This window comes from Sylvia atricapilla, chromosome Z (assembly GCF_009819655.1).
Source record: "Sylvia atricapilla isolate bSylAtr1 chromosome Z, bSylAtr1.pri, whole genome shotgun sequence".
NCBI lineage: Eukaryota > Metazoa > Chordata > Aves > Passeriformes > Sylviidae > Sylvia > Sylvia atricapilla.
In genome coordinates this window covers 13,690,791-13,710,468 of record NC_089174.1, presented here as the reverse complement: position 1 = coordinate 13,710,468, position 19,678 = coordinate 13,690,791, and positions in this window count along the sequence as shown.

The following is a 19,678-nucleotide window of genomic DNA, read 5'->3' as shown; positions in this document are numbered from 1 at the left end:
GTCTTTACAAATCATTTGAATGTTCATGTAACTCCAGTCTAATCTTATTTCTCAAGCCCTATAATAGGAAATTTGGACTGAGAGTACACAAACTTTAGAACTGAAATGCTGTGTGAGCTTTCCTCCAAAGTCCATGGACTGATACAGAGAGAAGAAGGATTTTTCTGTTGTTTTTTTAAATATTAAGGGGTTGAGTTTTTTTTTTTCAGAAGTATTCTGAAAGCCCTGAAAGCCTATCTTTCATTGTTTTTAGAATTCAGAGATTTGTAAATCATGTGTAAAAACTCCTGTCTATAGAGGAATGCCTTAGGCAGCTATGAAGTGACACAGAAACTGTCCATACAGCAAAAAATGCAAAGTCTATGAAAGTGGGAAAAAATGAATCCTGCGTTACTAAAATATGCCTTTTCCTTGTTTCCCCACAGGGCAATGCCATGTGCTGCCATTTGCATTTCTTCAACAGTGAAATCACAGCCCTGTAAAATTAATGAGAGTGTACAGAATGTGTTTAACAAACTCTGACACATACTCGGCGGTGACTTGACATCCAGGATTTTGCATGGAACTGATAGAGATGTGCAGAGCTTACTGGGGAAAAAACACTGCACAGCATCTGTAAATAAATGAACACATCCCCACAGTCCAGTTGGCGCTGGACAGGTCTGGAGCTGTCACACACAGGACACCCAAACCAGCAGGCAAAACACGTATCCAATGCATGTCCCCCGTGGCAGGACCTGGTGATTCATGTTTGCTTTTGAATGAGACTGTTCAGTCCATTCTGAAAACCTCTGAAACCTTTTCTTCAACCTCTGTAGAACTTCTCTATGCTGTCAGGATTTTGGCACAGAGTAGAGCACACGATTCTTGTTCAGTTGCCTTAAGTACAGCTCACTTCACAACTCCCCACTCTGTAATCTCCAAGAGTTATTCATGCCAATACCTTGATATTTTTTACGTCCTACATATAAAATATTTAATGAAATATTTAGTCTGACAAAGCATTAAGGTGGCACAAAGCATTAATGCTAATAATATCTTTATTCTTGTCTGTCCTTGTCTGCTATTTCCAACAGTCAGATTCCTTCATTTGAATTTTTCCAGGTTATCCAAACTACATTATGCACAGGCCTATCCATTCTGTGATACTTAACTGGTTGTTGAAGTGAAGGAGAGAAAGTTCCCCTCTTTTTTTTCCTCCAAATAGCATTTTTGTGAGGAATGTCTGGTAGGTATAGAGCCCTAGGTCATGGCAGTAGCTGAGGATAGGACTCTGAGCAACCTGGCCCAGTAAAATGTCCCAGGCTATGGCAAGGGTGGCAAAGAGAATTATTTGGGCTAAAAGGAGCCTTAAAGCTCATCCAGTGCCACCTCCTGCCATGGCAGGGATGCCTCTCACTATCCCACGCTGCTCCAGGCATTGTCCAACCTGGCTTTGGACATTGTCAGGGATCCAGGGGCAGCCAAAGCTTCTCTGGGCACCTTGTGCGAGAGTCTACTCACCCTCGCAGGGAACATTTTCTTCCCAATATCCCCATCTAACCCTGCCCTTGTCCTCTCAAATAATTCTTTATAAAGAGCCTCTCTCCATCTTTCCTGTAGTCCTTTTAGGCACTGGAAGGCTCCAGTGACATCACCCAAGGATTCTTTTCTCCAGGATGAAAAAACCCAATTCTTGGCCTTTCCTCACAGGAGAGGTGTTCTTGCAGCTGAATTACTCATTACCACAGTGGTGGATAATACAGCTGCAGCTCTTTCAGCTCCATAGTAGGTTGCCTCGATTTGCAGTTTTTGCCTGAAAAAGGTGTGGACTGTGGATTGTGAGAGAGAAATCACTGGACTTTTATAATAAGACATGCTCTTTGTTAGATATTTTGCTCTGAAAAGAGAATAACTCACCAAAAGAAATTTCTTAAAATTCAGAGTCATAAGAGAGCATAAAGATTGTAATACACACTTATAATAGTAAAAGTGCATTTCAAAGGAACACTCCACCTCCTGAACTAAATGGAAAAAATTCTTGAAGTAAAAGCTGAACACTATTCAAATTGTGCTTACAAATAAAAGGACAGAGAAATTGCAAGGAGGCCTCTTAATTTGAAATAAATCCCTCAATTAGACAAACTATCACTCAGTACCTCACTTGATTCATTAATAGTTCAAAATATTTCTGCAATAACTAGAAATAAGTATGTGTAATACAGTTGAAAAACACTGAATTAAAACATATGGCATCCTCGAATGATACCATTTTTAAGGGAGGTAACTCAGGCACCTGTATCTGGTATCTTGGACACCATTAAAGATATTGCAATAATACAGTATTCAGAGTTGATATTTCTCTTCTGTTTTGATTTAGTGCTTAATGAAATTCTGTATTTTAACTAGCTGATAATCCTATTCACTCATCTAATTGAAATAATTAACTATAGCCACAAAGCTTATAATGCAAAATATTTAGAACTACCTTTTTGAGTTTTTTTAAAGTTAAAATATAATCTACATCCAATTTTCTATTTCTACTGCATAGATAGGATCATGAGAGTGTATCAGGCTTTGAAGAAGTTGGTTTGCCTGATACGTGATACTTTCTTCTAACTAAAGTGGGTGCTTCTCGTTTTATACTTCCAGTTACTTTTAATAGAATCACTTGCTAAACATTTATCCAGTCTGCACAATTAAAAGAATTTGGAAAAGAGTCTCTGAAAAATTATGTTACTGTCTGTGTTATCCATGTTTTAGAAGCATTTCTCTCAAAGCCTTGCAAGACTGTTTTTCATGAATGCCTTAAGAAATTTTTCAGCCCCAAAATCATACAGAATTAAGAATTGAAATACTGTAATAATTATGCAAATCTATTCATACATGCTGGGCTAATCCTATTCATTCCCCTCACAAACACGTATCACTTGAAACAGTGAAGAATGAATAACACATTTACAGCAAATAAATGCAAACTAGCTACATGAGTATATTTTGTCTGCTTTCCATCGGGCAAATGTTTGCACAGTCACTTGGCCTTTACAAAGCAAAAATTCAGGAAGAGAATTTTTGAAATCTCTGCAAGAAGCAGGTGTCCAGTTGTGAAGAGGAATGAATGCTCCATTTAACTGTTTTGCCTCTTTGCAGGGCAAGTTACAGTCACATGAACAGAAAATGTACTTGTTGCAATGGGAAGATATGACAAAAGAAACTTTTGATTGTTCTGCCTATCCTTTTCTTTCATCAGACCTGCAGTGATTTTCTTAAGTTTGGTTGCATTTCCTGTACTCCCTGATACCTTTTAGTTATAATAGAATTTTGTTGGGATAACCATTGCCTTGTAGTTCTCAACTGTTTGTGAATGGAAGATTACTTTCCCCATTTATGGCAAGGCAAAGACTGGCAGTTGAGGCCTTAATGATTCTCTAGAAAATGCAGATAAAAATTTATGAGGTCTGCTCCTTTCCTGCTGCACAGAAAGTTACTGAAACAACGTTCTCTACAGTAAACTCAGTTGTGAGCAGGACACTACTGCTTTTTATCCTTTTCCAGCCAAGAGAGTCAGTACCTTCCTGATGAAAGCCTGGTGATTACTTTTTTTAATATATGTGTATTTTGACAACAGTTGCATTTGAGTGAAGACTGGAGCTGTTGAATAACATTTCTCTTTTTTTTTCCCTACCTCCTATAGCCCCATCCTTCAAACCATCAGCTTTACCTGGAACTGGAGAGATAGAAAACAGTAGAACAGAAAATAGAAAACAGAAATGTTGAGGTGATTCAGGACCTCTTACAGACTTCCCCACATTTTAATTTACTTGGAATAGTTTGACCCAAATCAAATCACAGCACAATAAATTAGCATGTTCAGAAGTGTGGAAGGAAATTAGGAGTGCAGTTCTTGAAAATTCCTACAGATTTTTTAACTTGAATCATCTTCCCAAATTAATAACAGTGATTTAACTTGAGAGTTATGTTTGGGGTTTTATTTGTCTCAGTGTTTTTTTTAATTTATTTTTATTTTTTGTTTTGTTTTGTTTTGGGTTTTTTGTCTGTTTGTGTGTTTATTGGTTGATTGGTTGGTTGGTTTTGTAGGCTTTTAATTTTTGTTTCCTTCGCTGACACGGAAGAAACTTCATTTTGATATTCAATGATTGTTAATGATAAAATATAGGGCTATAAGATCAAAGAGAAATGATGGTTCAGAGGATTGATTCAACAAATAGGCATGAAGAAATTTTATAAATATTTAATTACTATTTTTCATTGCAAATTTTACTATCTTGTTTTCAAATAGAACTAAGGGCTGATATGTTACATATACATCTAGTCTTACATTAACCAACTTTTAGAAATCTATTTAATCTAATATGCCTTCAAGGAGGAAATGAATCATGTAAGATTGACTGTGCACTCTGTAAAGACATTACTCTTTATATATTGTAAAGCACATCAATCTTTTGTTATAATAATTTAAGTCCAATGAGAATAAATCCAAGTCTTTAATCATATTTGATTTCTTAGGAAAGAGAGCAAAAGAGGTGAACAAGGGTCAGTTTCAGAGTGACCTTTACTTGTCTAATCACACAGAGGGTTACAATCCTAACCCCTGCCTCTGGCAAAGGCATCATTATTACAGAGGAAAAAAAAGGTACTGTGCAAATCACACTGAAAAATGTCAGTTTTGTAGTGGCAACTGGATCAGTCAGGTCAGTCAAACATGGGCAGAAGTGCCTTTAGCTTTCCCAGCACTGCTTGAGTTGCTCATCCTACTGAACATCCACCCACAAACACTGCCCTGTCCATTATTCACCATTAACATCCTTAACGCCAAGACCAGAACTTGGCTTGGAGCAGCCTGGGAGGGTGAAAAATGTCCCTGCCCATGGCAGAGAGTGGTACTGGGTGGGCTTTAAGGTCCCTCCCAACCCAAACCAGTCTGTGATTCTGGGATTCTGAGTATGCCCAATTGTTGTGGCTGAAATACCAGGACTTTCTTGTGAAGCGTTTTGAGGGATTCGCAAGTGTGTGGGAGGTAAACGACAGTGACGCTGGGAAATGTTGATATTTTTAACAGCTTGAGAAGTTAACTTTCCTTCCTCTTTTGTCAGGAACTCTGCCCAAAGCACCTCTGACATATTGGTGAGGAGATTTTGTCACATTGGCAAAGACAGGTATTCTGAGTATGCTGTGGAGAACAATGAACAGCAATGGAGAGAAACATAGAACACAAATTTTTGTTAGTATGATGGCAAGAGAAGGTTGATTTGCAGGGTTTTATTGCTTCTTAGTCACAGGCAAAGAGGAGGCACTTTTTAGATTCCCCTGTGGGGCATGCTGCTCTACCCGGACATATTTAATTTTCTGCAAAAGAAATTAAGAAAGAGAATTCTCTGGAAGGGACAAAGGAAAGAGAGAGCAGATCACAAGAGACATATCTGTGATGTGGAATTAGAAAATGAGCCACCAACCTGTGTAACTTACCTCTAAACTGTTACATATTTGTCCTGTAACTGTCTTGGTTGTACAGATGTGTTAAACATTTAAAACTGGAAGGCCATTTCACATTTTGCATTTCATTCATTGACATGGTGGGTTTTACAAAGTTGGAATGCCCCAGAACCCTTCAGAGCCAGATGCTGCAATACAGGGAGCTTTGGTACATGTCATCATTTCAGATACAAGTCTTGAAATGTGGGAAAATTGCCATTTGGAAGAGTTTGCTTCTTCTAGGGGTGTATGAGCAGAAACTGGAAGGATAGGTTTCATAAAAAAACCACAAGCCTTTTCAATATTGAAGGTCGTTGTTGTTGTTGAAAGTGATAATTAAGCAAAACAAAAAAATTTCATGAAAAAGTGCTTGTTTCATGAAAAAGTGCTTGTTTCAGTTAACGTGTCAGGAAATGCTTTGGAAAACAATAATTTTTATAATATCAGGTGCTTGCCTTGTTACAGTGAAAATTTTGATTCCGTTATCTGAACCAGAATTTAAGTGCATGATACCCAGAAATTTAATGAAAAGTGAAACTGTAATCTTCACAAAACCCCTTAACATTAAACAGGATTATTTTGATTTCAGGAAAACATTCTGAGTAATTAAAACTGAAAATACACTTATTTTATCAGTGCTGAAATTTTTTTATGAACTATTGGTCATGAAAGGTAAAAGTAATCTGCTCAGTGCTAGCAGAACATCTGCTTCAGCAGTTGTGATGCTGGAACAACTTGTCTGATGCAGAGAACAAAGCATTTCTGTGTTCCCGAGCGAGAGATATCTCTGTTGCCTAATGAGCCAGTGAATTTGGTCATAATTTTGAAAGAATAAACTAATTTTTCTCTACTTTATGGTATTACAGAGAAACTGGGAATCATCAAAATACAAAAAGGTCACTGGGCTTCCACTGCATATCACTTTGTAAGTTGGTTTTTCCTGACTTTTTTTGTTTTCTATCAAGTAAGAGAATTTTTTAAAGAGACCAAGGTTAGTTATTCAAACTCAGCCTCAGAACAGCTTCCTGAATAAAATTTAGACCCCCATGTATTTTACTTACAATTTATTCTACATCATTAGGAGATGATTACCTTTGATACAGAGTAAAAAAGAAATAACCCACAGTTCGATCTATAATAGTTTACAACACCTTTAATTTGAATTATAGATGAGATAATCATAGAAAAGTGGCTGAGGATCACAAAGATTAAAAATTTTTTAACAGCCCAAATTTTCAAAGTTATAGTCAGTGTTTTTATATTAGTATGAGCTTTGAGTAAATCTATATGGACGGCTATCATGCTTTTGTCTTTGTAGATAATATAGTTGCCATTAAGGTATGTGTGAGTCCCTATACCTACTGTATTTTCTTTCACAGGATTGGACAGAATAATGCATGTGAAAAAAATGAATAATGACATGGAATAAATGAAAAAAAGATGAAAGTGATACACAGCTACAACTTGCATTTTTGATATGTCACTGTAACTTTCCTTTTGAGAAGAATGCATAATTCACTTTGTGGTTGCACGTCTGCAGATGGCTAAATAATGCAAATAAATAATTTCACACCATATAAATAGGAGAGGAATTAGTAGAGTAGCTCAGTGAGGTAACTGCTACTTTTGTGTTCAATGGCTTTCATCCTACCTTTATTAAAGACCAGGTGTGTGTGTGGTCCAAGAAAAAGACCTTTCTTTTCAGATTCTGAGTTTGTGCCTGGTGCAAGTTGTAAGAGCTCAAAGTTTCTTTCAGATGATTGTTTTGTAGCTGGAAAACATTTTAATGGTATCATTTTCTTTAGAAATTTGACCATCTGAAAAACAAAGCAGAAATTATGATCTCAACAATCACCTACATCACCTATTTTCAGCAACTGAACAGATTAATTATTCCATCCTGATGATCAAGTTTTCATGGAATTCTGATCTTTTACTCCTGACTTTTCTGGGTTTGATCCCTAGTAATGATTGGTTCCTATATGTCTGTGTGGATGACAGGTTCAGTCAACAGACATTTTATGAATATTGGTAGTGTTCTCCATGAAGAAAATGTCTGTGGCTTCCCAGCTAGAGATAAAAGTATTTAGCCCATAATTTCACTGAAAATTAAGCAGATTTGCAGATTGTGGACTCAGTACTGCAAATTGCTTTCCATCCTCCACACTGAGTTCCTCCAGCCTCCTGGGAAGGCAGTGACAGATGAGCGTAATGAGCAACTACAGGACAGTGCACTTTGCTTTCTAACAAATTAACTTCACAGAGACACTATTTAATTTTCTTCTAAGCTGGCTGCTGAGCTTTTGCCATATTATCTGCTCAAAAGGAATTGAAAATATGAGCTAAAATATGCTTATTGTGTCTGTCAATTTATATGGAATAAAGAATCAAAGAAAGTTAAAACCTCTCAAAGCACCAGCTGTAGCACAGTCCAACTGCTATTGAGTCTGAGCAACTTGGTTATTTGAATGCTGTTAAATAATTAAACATTCTTTCTCATGTCTGTTTTCCCTCTCAGTGTTTCTAATTAAATTCTACACAACACAGATATCTTTCAGGGGCAAGCACAGATGAATGCAAAAAACTTGCAAACTGGATGGATTGGTGAGTAATCCCTTACTAGCATGAGCTGCGTCATCCCTTCTTTAACAGCTTGTGCAAGTTCAGAAGAAGATAAAACCATTGTCATTCTGCCTTTGAATGCACCAAGATCCTTGTTTCCTCTTGTCCTGGGTCTGTGATGAGCCTCAGGGGACGAAGGGAAGGATGAGAATCTTTAATGTGAAAATTTTCCAAGCCAAATTTCTGTAGAATGGAACATGAGTGTGACCTGAGGGTGCATCATCTCTTCTGCTACCAGTTGTGGAAGAATTAGAAAAAGTTTGTTTATTTTTAATCACACTTCTATAAGAACAGGTGGTACTTCTGGGACATAATTGATGGGGTTGTTAGGTGTCCTGTTGGTGAATGATGTTTTATAGGAGGACATTGGTCTTGTGTCTCCTTATTAATATGGCCTTTCCTTCTGAGAATGCTGAAAACAGACCAAAAACCAAACAACCAAACAAACCTCCCTGCCCCCAAAACCAACCAATCAACCAAAAAAACCAACCCCTCCCAAGAAACTAAACAAAAAACACCTGCAAAAACAAAACCAGAAAACCTCCCAGAAGCCAAATAAATCCAACATTTAATTTCTTGGAAAAGTAACTTTTCTTATTTTCTTAGCTGAATCATGAACCACACCCACTATCATGAGAGTATATTTTAGTAATGCAGGTCATGTCTGGTCTGTTTATGACCTTCCCTCAGAATACGTACTGGGAAGGCCACATCTTGTCTCTCCTTACTCAATTTCTTTTTGACATAGCCCCTGTTTGTGTGATCTCATGTAGTTGGTCTACTAAAAAAAGTAATAAAAAATCCTTGCCTGTGGCTGTAGGAAAATGATTTGTGAAAATGTGCATTTTCCGGAATTCTTTATATACATGCTTAGGGCAATGTAGCAAGTAGACATAAAGGAAAAATTCCATCAGATGGAATAACTGAAATTATTTTGTCAGATCAGGACTTCAAGGTGTCCATGTTCTGGTTTGCTGGCTCTTGCCTTCATTTTTTTCCATTCAGAAGTCGTAAAGTAAGATGAAGGAATACGTACATGAAGGCTGCCATGCAGTGGTGGCATGCTGTCAGTAAATTTCTATTCCTAAATGGTGTTAGTTTACTGTAGGCAGTATTTCTGCATTCATCAAACTAGTATCAACTGTGCTTCAATAAAGAGCAAATCAGGAAATCTTAGCAAGTTCTTGCATTGTTGATAATCACAGTTTGAAAGTACTCAACGGCATCAGTTTTATTGCTTCTATTGAAATAAATTAAATCTTGATACTTTAACTGTTTGCTGAGTTTATATATCCACTTTCAATGTCATTTTTTCTCAACATAAAAATAGTAAAAGCCAAACCATAGTAATTTATAAATAGCAGATATTTCTCAGTGCATTCAGCAGAAGCTCCGAAAGTCTGTAAAGATCTGACAATGTCTTCTCCATTTCTTTCCAGCTCTGATGCAGCTCCATGGTTATTCAAGGGAAGGAGGTGGCTTGTGCTGCTTTATGAATTCCCCAGTCTTGGTGTAAGTGTTCACTTTAGTCTCAGAACAGTTACTGGAATTAACTTCAACTCAGAACACCCATGAGATTGAAATCCTCAGAGTTTTTATAGAGCAGGTGATGTTACTTCTGAATGCCAGTAAGAATCAGAAGTCTGCAAAGCTCCGCACTGTCAAAAAGGATGTGCTGGGAGTTGGTAGAAACACAACTGCTGGGAATGTCAGGTTTAAGGTGGATTTTGATGCTTTCTCTGAGTTAATGTTTTACCATTGTGCTTAGGCAGTGGTTCCAGAGGGATTTCCAAGGTTCCACTTTAAGTGAGCCAGCTCTAGGTGGCACCTGGGGGTCCCTCTTTTTCTTTCCATCCTTTCCCAGTATCTGAGCAGAAATGCTGTATGCTTCCTTATGGATCTCTCCTGGGGCCAACACAGTAGGCTTTGGGACTATTTCCAGTGATCAACTTCTCCAGGTTTTTTTCTCCTTTTGAGAACACCCCCACAGAGGTGGAGAGATCAGTTCTGGTATTTTTGACAATAATTTACTCTGCTCAGTTGCAGAAGTTAAAGTACTCAGAAAAGGCTTGTAATTACATTATAGTTCTAGTTCTAGAATGTTCCTGGCAGTGAGAGCCTTGCTGATCAAAAGAAGATAATTATTCCATCTTCTTTTTACCCAGAATCCTGTTTCACCCATCAAAGAGAGCACACAGTGGATCGCAGCAAGTCTAACTCCTGAGTTCATGCATTCTTTAGGGACAATGAGAGCTGAGCTTCTGCTCTGCTTCCAAAGTTCATCCTAACTCTGAGGGAATATTTCTGGCAGTGCAAGGGAGAGGTTGACAGGCAGCAAAGCCATTGCCTTTCCCTGTGTCTGAGTACCATGAGAATTAAGAAATACTAATAAGAGAAATGTTATTTTCTGCCAGAGGCAGGGTTGTGTTTCTCATGCTGCCATCAGTTTTAGGACTCAGTTTTTGTACAAAGGGGAGACTGCAACATTTAGCCCGACATTAAGGTGCCTTTTTTTTTTTTTTTTAGCTGAAAAATTCAGGGGAGCATTTGCTTGGCAGTATTTTTAAAGACTGAATATATCTGGCATTTTTTTCAGAGCAGGTTTAACAGCCTGGACAGAATTTGAGTGACAAAGTTAAAAAGGGAGTTTGAACTTTAAATAGTCAAAAGCGGAGTGTGCTGTAAGTACAAAAACTGTGAAGAATACCCAGAGGCACTTCATCTTTTGAAGACTTTGCATTTCCAGCTCTAGAGCAACTCTACAGATTCAGTGTTGCAGTCATTTAAAACAAAAGATTCCTGACTAATTCCTCAGACTTACCTTATGCCTTCTACATTTCATAGAAGACATTTGTCAGACATAATTTTAAAAAACACTCTAACTTTAAAACTATTGAAGTTTGTCAATGGTCGGATTATTAATGTATTCAGCTCAGTAATACCACATCTGGCTAAAATTGGCATTGCCAACAAACCAGTCCCCCAAAACTGCAGCTGAGGTAGTATTAGCATCACTTAGAAAATCTGGTCCAGGAGCAAAAAATAAAACCAGGACATTTCTTTCATTACTGAGGAAATTGCAAGGTCTTGCTCAATTTACTGTTTTCAAAATCATATTTATATTGCCATAAAGGCCTCTGCATCTTATGCTATAGTTACAACTACAGCTTTTTAAATTATGCATGATTTAAAAATCCTATTAGTCACTGGAAATGAATATTCACCATCAAGTGAGAGAAAATATGAGGTCTGAGTCTGTAGATTTAGAGGTCTCATGCATATTGTTATTTTTTTTTTTTTATTCTTGGTTCTAGTTGTAAGAGTAAGATCTGACAGATTCTGTTTGCCTTGTATTATTATCTAGCAAAAAATTTTGAACCAGTTTCTCTATTTCTAACTCCTCTGGTCAGTAGTTTCCCAAACAAAGCAATAAAAGCATAATATACTGCACTGCTTTCTGCCTTCTTCGGATTCTGGTATTCTGGTGTTGCTTTTTATATTTTTGTTTGGTTTTTGTTTTGTTTTGGGTTTTTTGTTTGTTTGTTTCTTGTTTTTGTAGTTTCTCAGGCTGCCTTTAATCTACAACAAGCCGTCTGCACATGGCTTTTAGTTTTCTAACTCTTTATACAGCCTGCTGTTTGGTGGGTGTTCCTACATTTTCTGTAGCTCTAAACCTTTCTGTACTGAAATTGCTTTGGGAATATCTTAATTTACAGACAACTGTGCAGAGAGGCACTTTTTACTTGTGGATTAAAAAAAATGATCCGGGAACTCTATAATCATTATGCTGTACTTATTTTTTTTCCTAGAATTACAATGATCCCTTCAAGCAAGACAGAATGTTTGAGCAGACCTGAAGTCCTCTGAAGTTGATAGAAAGATTTCTGTTGATTTTCAAGGGCTTTAATTATTCCTTTAAGGAAAAAAAAAACCCCAACCTAAAAACATCAACGCAATTTTGGTGTTATGAGGAGTGAAATATAACTGAAATTAAAAAAAAAAAAGTTTTAATTGATGAATAATAATAAGTCATACAGTTCACTTTGTAAAAGACAAAAGGGGATTATTGCCCATCACCTCAACAGAACAATTTAAAAAATAAAGGCAATTTCATTTTCTTATTGTAATGAACAAATTTAACACTTGAATGTGCTCCAGAGAGAGTCATCCCAAGTCAATTTTATTCTTGTTGTTGTGAATGTTTGATGCATGAATTTGTCCTAGAAATCATGCTTGCAACAGAATACGCAACCTTGAAATTAAAAAACAGTTCTTGCTCTCATTTCAGCAGCTCTTGGAATATAAATTGGAATCTGGAGGAGGCAAAAGTGAATAATTCAGGATGGAAAGAATCAACTGGAATTGCTTTTTTTTAATGAAATCATTTGGATTCTGGAAGATTTAGAGGTACAGGGAAAAAGAAACACAAAATGTTAAGGTAAAACTGAGAAGACTTCAAAAGTTTTAAATGATAGCAAACTATACTTACATAAAGTGGATTATTTAAATATGCCTTGTCCTCTTTAAATGCATAAAGTTATATTTGATTAACAAATTCTTCATCAGGAAAATGATCTGTGCTGGGTGATTAATAAAAGCAGAAAATCTCTATTACTATATGTTTTCTTTTAGGTTGTATAATATTGTTCCATTTTGCAATGAAATTTCATTGTACTGAAGGTGAATTTAAACAGAATAGAAGGGAGGAAAAGACACAGAAATTTGCTTTTTTTTTTTACACAGAATAAATACAAAACTGCACCTGTTGTGCTTTTCTTCTTCACCCAACCCCACCCGCCCACCCTGGCCCCTGCAGTCTAAAGGAAGAAGTTCTCTGCAGGATTTTTGAGATAGAAGTTGCAAAAGTACAGCATTAATATTGTTGCATGATTTAAATGGGCAGTTTCTAGTCACACACTTAACTGTAGTAAAACTTCTGGGTGTTATAGGTGGAGTGTCCCAAATAAATTATTTGTTTTGCGTTTTTTTTTTTTTTTTTTTTTTCCTATGCACCAAGTATATTACCTCTGGTCAGGCCTGTGGGAAGACCGTTCACTAGATATTACCATTTTAACTACAGGAAATATTTCAAAGCCATGGTCTTTCTAGGAAGTTTAGAGAAGGACACATAGGATTTTTGCATGAGAATTATTTGAATGGATGACATTTGAGTATGGCTGATAAAAATATACATATCTGGCTTGTAGTTAGATTTGTTCTCTTGGACTAGTATAGTACAGAACGTCCAGAAAAAAAAAAAATCCCCATAACCAAACCAACCAATCAAAAAAAACCTCCATCTGTACCCTAAATGGGCTGTGCATCTCCTTGGGCATTAGGAGGCTGCAGTGAATATCTGTGTCAGGTTAGACACCAGTGGATGTCTCTGAAAAAAGCACCTGACCTATTCCTACATTTTCTGCTTAAAATGAAATACATCACACTCCGGAAACACTCTCCTTTTAAATGGAAGAGAGAAAGGTAATTAGTTTGGATTCAAGTACTGACATACTGCTTATTACTGCAACACTTCAGGTGTTGTACAAGGAACTTGCACTGCAGCACTTTAAAACCTCAGATTGAATTGTTTTGTTATGAATTATTTCTCTCAGGCATTTTGCTTTTCTTCTTGCAAATAGTGAGCAATTAAAGTATTTAACTAGCTTTGGAAAAATTCCAAAGTCCATAGCGAGTACTTAGTATAAATGGGATTTGTTTCTTTATTGTGCCTAGAATTGTTCTCAAAAAATCTTTTTCATCATTTGAGTAGTTCAGATTGGGTTCTCTGAGTCTGGAATAATCACAAATTGGATTTGAACAGTCTTAGAACTCGTGTGTTTAAAAAAGTCGATGCATCATTTATTTGATGGTTTCGCAACTGTCCACCAATGCATGTATGTGTGATGGCAATGGAAAACAGTCAGGTCCACTCCCCCAACCTCCTATGGTAATAAAATCCTAAAGCAGCTCCACAGGTGCTTTGTTGTTTTGTAATTGGGAATTGTGCAAGGCCGAGGGCGGTTGAATAATCTGCAAGACTCTTTGTCCTCTTAAGGGTAAGTCACACAGACAGGAGAGTCTACAAAGACTTTAAAGCTATTAGTAGAGGGTTTCCTTCCTGCCCCAGTCTATTTGTGAGTGTGACTTAAGACCTAAATACACTTGAAGCTCTTACTAATCACAGGAGTAAATCCTATCATTTGCTCCTTAATGGGTAAGAAAAGTCTCCAGATGATGTCTTGTCTTTTTAAATGTCCACTGATTAAAGTGCCATGAACACTTTTGTTAAATAGAGTGAAAGTATCTGCACAGATAATTAATCTGTCATGCTTCCCTGTACATTTATTCTCTGTGTTTCTGCGTTTGAGCTAGTTGACCAGAATTTCTTTAGTGGAGAAAAATACACCCTTGAAGTGCAGGTTCCCTCCTTTGTCCTTAATATTATTTCCCTGATGCCTCCAAGTGCCTCCTGCTTTATGGATTATGGATATTCCACTCGGCTACTACCAGGCCATGTTGTGAGTTTCCCAATTCATACATTCCCTTTTTGTCTAGATGCATAATTCTGGGTGATGTCCAGCATTCTCAGATATTACCAGTGACAACTCTGTGGCTTTCCTTGCTTTTCCCTGCCTCTCCAGCCACCCAACCTCCACCCCAACCTCCTCTCCTTCACCAGCTGAGCAGGGTCAGGCTCGCTTGGGATGTCACTTGTTTACAGCAGAATTACCTGGCTGTCAGAGATGCTCCTGTTTCTTGAATCAGACAAATAAAGCTAAAAAGGTATTTAATGGACAAGGAATTTCCTGCTGATGAGCTAGATGTTAACAAGAGCAGCTGTACAGCAAGCAATTTCTTTCTCCACCACAATTTGCGTTAACTGTGTAATCCAAAAGCAGGGCTCTGCTTTGGCAGGCAAGGATAACAATGTCATGCTAAGGTTATTTGCAGAACTTTAAAGCTCTTGAGGGGTTTTTAATATTTTTGTTAGCTTGTCACATTTCTTTCTTGCACTTGTACAATGTTTTTTTTTTTTCCGTGATAGGAAGTTTACTTTAAAAAAAGTCATCAAAACCTGGAATATGAAGACTGAGAGGCAAGAAAGAACAGAATTGATGGTACTACTGATTCCTCTTATTACAGTGGGATGATAAGTAGAATAAAAAAGTGGCTGCAGAAAATAAGAATTGGGCATTACCCAATATTGTCAAATTTCTGGAGTGTGGAGGGTGTGTGAGTTTTTGACCTTCTATATGAGTTTCCCAGATTTGCTAATTACATTTGGTATATATTTATCACTGTATTTGGAATCAACAACAAAAAAACAATTAAGAAAGGGGAAAAAAAAATTTTCTCTGTATGAATTTTCCATGTCATTTCTTCATGTTGATTTTAATGTGAAAATGGCATTAGGTCTATTTTTCCTTCTTTTCTACATATTTATGGTTCAATTATGGGACAGTAATTTTTTTCCCCTAGACCAGTGTTTCCCACTGCAATCTATTTCTTCAACCTAATTCCATTAGTGTAAGTTGTAAATTATTTTAAAATATTCTCATCTATTGTTAACACCGATTTATCTGTTAAAATCCAATGGCAAAACACTGCTGTTTAAGAGAAACATACCCAGTTTCTCAGAAAGTTGCCTAGTTTTGCTTCAGGGGAATAACTGTTTGAAGTCAGACTGGTACGTATGGAAACCTGGGAAAATCAGGTAAAGACCACAGAATTTGTGCAGTGTAGCATCTACCAGTAGGTGAAAATTGGAAACTCTGTGATTGCTCCTTTCCAGCTCTGTCTATCCAGACACCAGAGTTGTTGCTGTCTTCATTTACTTTATAAATTAGCTATTCTGGAACACATCTGAAATTCATTAAAAGAATAACATTAATGCTTTAATTTTGGATTGTACATAAAATATAACCTAGTACAAAAAACTGTACTGGGGAAACAATGGCACAGTCCCCCTGTTGTATTTATTTTTCTAACACAGCATTTATAACATCTAACATACATCTCCATGGTGGGTTTCTTTTTCTATCCATGAAAAGCTGAACCTGAAAAACAGTGAATGTTTTGTTTGTGTTTCACATTAATGTCTCTACATTGCATAAAAATAAAATAATTTTATTTGAAAATTTCATTGCAAGGCTCATGTTAATAAAAGATATGAGCAGTACAAGGTTTTTATCTTTTTCTGGGTCAGATAATGTGGTGGTGGCCAAAACTATTTGGGTCTTTACCTGAGCATGTCCTATCCCCACTCTCTTTCCTTGGATGTACTTTGTCCTGAATTAAATCCACCAGATGGGAATTGCAAGAGGAACTCTCTGGATGGTGACACTATAAATGCATTCCAGAGGTGGGGGAACTGAGAGGTTTTTATTGACATCAGCCTCCAACATTCTGCAAACCAAAGACTCCAAACCTGTAGGTTTTCAGCTGAATCTGCTGATATTAGAACCCTCTAGATTCTAACATCTATTGTATCAGATGATCAAGTTGTTATTTAAAAGCTTCCTTGGCAATATTTAGAAACTGGTTTAGTAAGAAATCTGATCATAATTATCCTAATAAAAATCAATGTGTCCTACTTCATGTGCCTAGCCAAGAACTTTCCCTCTATTACTCCACACAGATACATTGAATTAAAACTCCTCTCTTTTTTTTGTTTCCAGGCCCTGCATTTTCACTTTCATGAATTCAAGTTCATGTTACCTTGCTGTTAATGAATTACTTATGTATTTTGACGAACAGTTTTCCTGGAACATTAGCCAAAAGTAATATTTTCACAGATAGCATACATGAGAAAGATACTTTTCTTATTAATATATTAACTTTACTAAAGAGGTTGTGTGTTATCTGCTGACATCTCAGCATGGCTATTGAAAGATTGTCCTTTCAACTTGTGATCAAGGTAACATTGTGCCAAAATGTGAAACCTCTACTTTATTTTTTATATGGTGAAGAAATGTTTTCCAATATGCTCACAGGGGGAGGAATGGATTTATCTTATAGGTCATCATGTTTTCCTTTCTGACAGTATCTACGTTGCTTATCCTCTTAATAGCATACTTTCTGAACAGTGCGCTAAGTACTATTCTGTGATTAGACAGTTGATCATCATCATTGACCTCCTGACAGTAAGCCCAGGGGTAGAAGATACGTTGAGAAAGGACAATTTGAGGGGCTGCTAAATTTTTTTAAAATGTTTTTGTGTTTTTCAATAAGGAGAAAATAAGCCTAATACAAGTGGCTGAACAAGGCTCTCTTGCTGTGGGTGGGATTTTGGGGATGTCCTGTGCAGGGACGGAAGTTGGACTCAATGATCCTTGTGAGTGCCTTCCAGTTTGAAACATTCTGTGATCCTATGCATCTATGAAAAGTATTTTAAAAAAATCAAAGGAAAATTCACCTTTTCAGGGTGGTACATTCAGCAAGCAACACATGCAGGCACCAAGGCTATCCATCCATCTATCCATCCATTCACCCGTCAGGCTGCTGCTGGTTTGAGAATGCATCGATTGCCATGTTCCTCTGAGCACAGCCTGTGCAAAACCTGCAATATGGCTCTTTAAACTTTAATCTGGAGCCTATCCCTGTCTGTGGAATAATTTGACAGAGATCACAGATGTGCCTGTATCCCTGCCTGGTCAGTGATTTTTGTACTTTTCAGTTAGAAGGCTTTTGCTGTTGACTGACCCTGTTGGCTGATTCCTGATCATGAGGATTTTCAGTGAAGCTTTCACAGCAAACACTTGAATTCAGGATGCAGCATAATAATAAAGAAGTGATGATTGCTAATCTTCATGTGTAAATCTGAGGAGTGGAATTAGTCTGTCCTGTTCTTTAAATGCAGTCTATTGATGTAGTTCATTAACTGCATCCCTGGCTGGGGTTGCCAGTTAAATGGAGATATATTTTTAGTTTCTTAAATTACATCTTGCTTTCTGCACTGCTCTTCCTTTCCTGGACCATTGACTTTGCCTACCATACAAAAATTTTGTCTACTTTATCAGTAGTTTTTTTCCTGACTCAAAGTATTTAAAAGCATCCCCAAGATAAAGTGTTCTGCTATAGCTTCAATCTTCCTTTACAGTTTGGCTTTGTAATACCTAAAGCTCTTATGAGGAGCACAGAACTAATGCAGAATTCTCCCAAAGGTGAGTTGTACCTTAATATTTATTTCAGTTATTTATGGTAATAGTGCCATTTTCCTTTTATTTTGTTTCCAAGAGGCTAACTTTAATATTTCAGAACTACTGGATGAAAAAAATCAATTGACATCTCATGGTGCTGTAAGTTACAGAAAAATAAAATGTGAGATGAGAAGAAGAAACCCAGACTGATGTTTCAGGGGTTTACTTATACCAAATCAGGAAATTCACTGCTTTTTGGGTAAAGATCAGTATGTTTCTATGTGCTGAGTCAGCAGCAGAAATTTGAATGCTGTAACAATGTGTTTTTGATGATGCAGTTCAGACCAAGCTTCTCCTGTCAAATAAGGTGTATTTATAGCCCTTAAAAAATAGTAATATTGCACATTTATTTTTGTCTTTCTGATAGCCTGATCATCTGAGACATATTTTGTTGTTTGGAACTCTGTTAATGAATAAAATAAGAAGACTCCACAAAGTCTTTTCCCCGAAGTGCATGTTTTTCATGTAACAAATATTTAGGGCCTCTAGCTTTCAGATCTAAGTTAATGTGGTTTTTGTGGGTAATCAGAATAATTTTTCAATAAAAATTGGTGTATCAGACCAGTGATACCCCTTAAAAAAATCTTCAAGGAGGCAAAGTTTGCTCTTCCATTTGATGGGAACTGAACAGAGATTTAGAGGCAGCTGATGGTGGGTTATACTCAATTTTCTATTTAATCAGCTTGTATTGAACAAAGAAAAAAAAGATGAGCATGAAGAAATCCAAGCCATTAAAGCAGCAGCTTGCAGTCTTACCAAGAAATCTGGTTCCTTAATGCCTTTCTCAAAGGGTGATCTTGCCCTAAATATATACATAATTATCATCTTTCATGTACTTTATACTGCTACAGACTGTCAGGAAAAGTGTACTTTTTTCTCTGTACAGTGGCACTATGAATGAGCTAATCTGCTTGATGTCAGCAACTATCAGGGCCTCATTCTACACTGAAAAGGAAACCAAGTTGTTTTCCAAGGTTCTCTTCACTGCCTGTTTTACCTGATCAAAGAAAAGTGCCCTTTGGGTCTTGCTTTAACAGTGTGTCCTCTCGAGTAATCTCAGACTCAGTCATCTCCAACTTCAAGGTTTCCTTGCTGCCTAAAGCACTTTCATTGGTACTTAACCTTAACAAGTTCACATGGGCTGTGTAATTCCTCTGTTACAGGTTATATATATCCTTACTGATATAAAAGTCTCTGTTTTCAAGTACAATAGCCGTTCTGAATGAAGTTGAAAGAAGTCAGTGGTACAATTGCTCAAAAATACTGGACAAATTAATTACAAATTATTGCATCTCAAACATTCAAAAATTTTACCTTAAGATCTGTGAATATTTAATTGCATCTTGTGAATTACTATTCAGAAATTATAGTGATACCTGCACTCT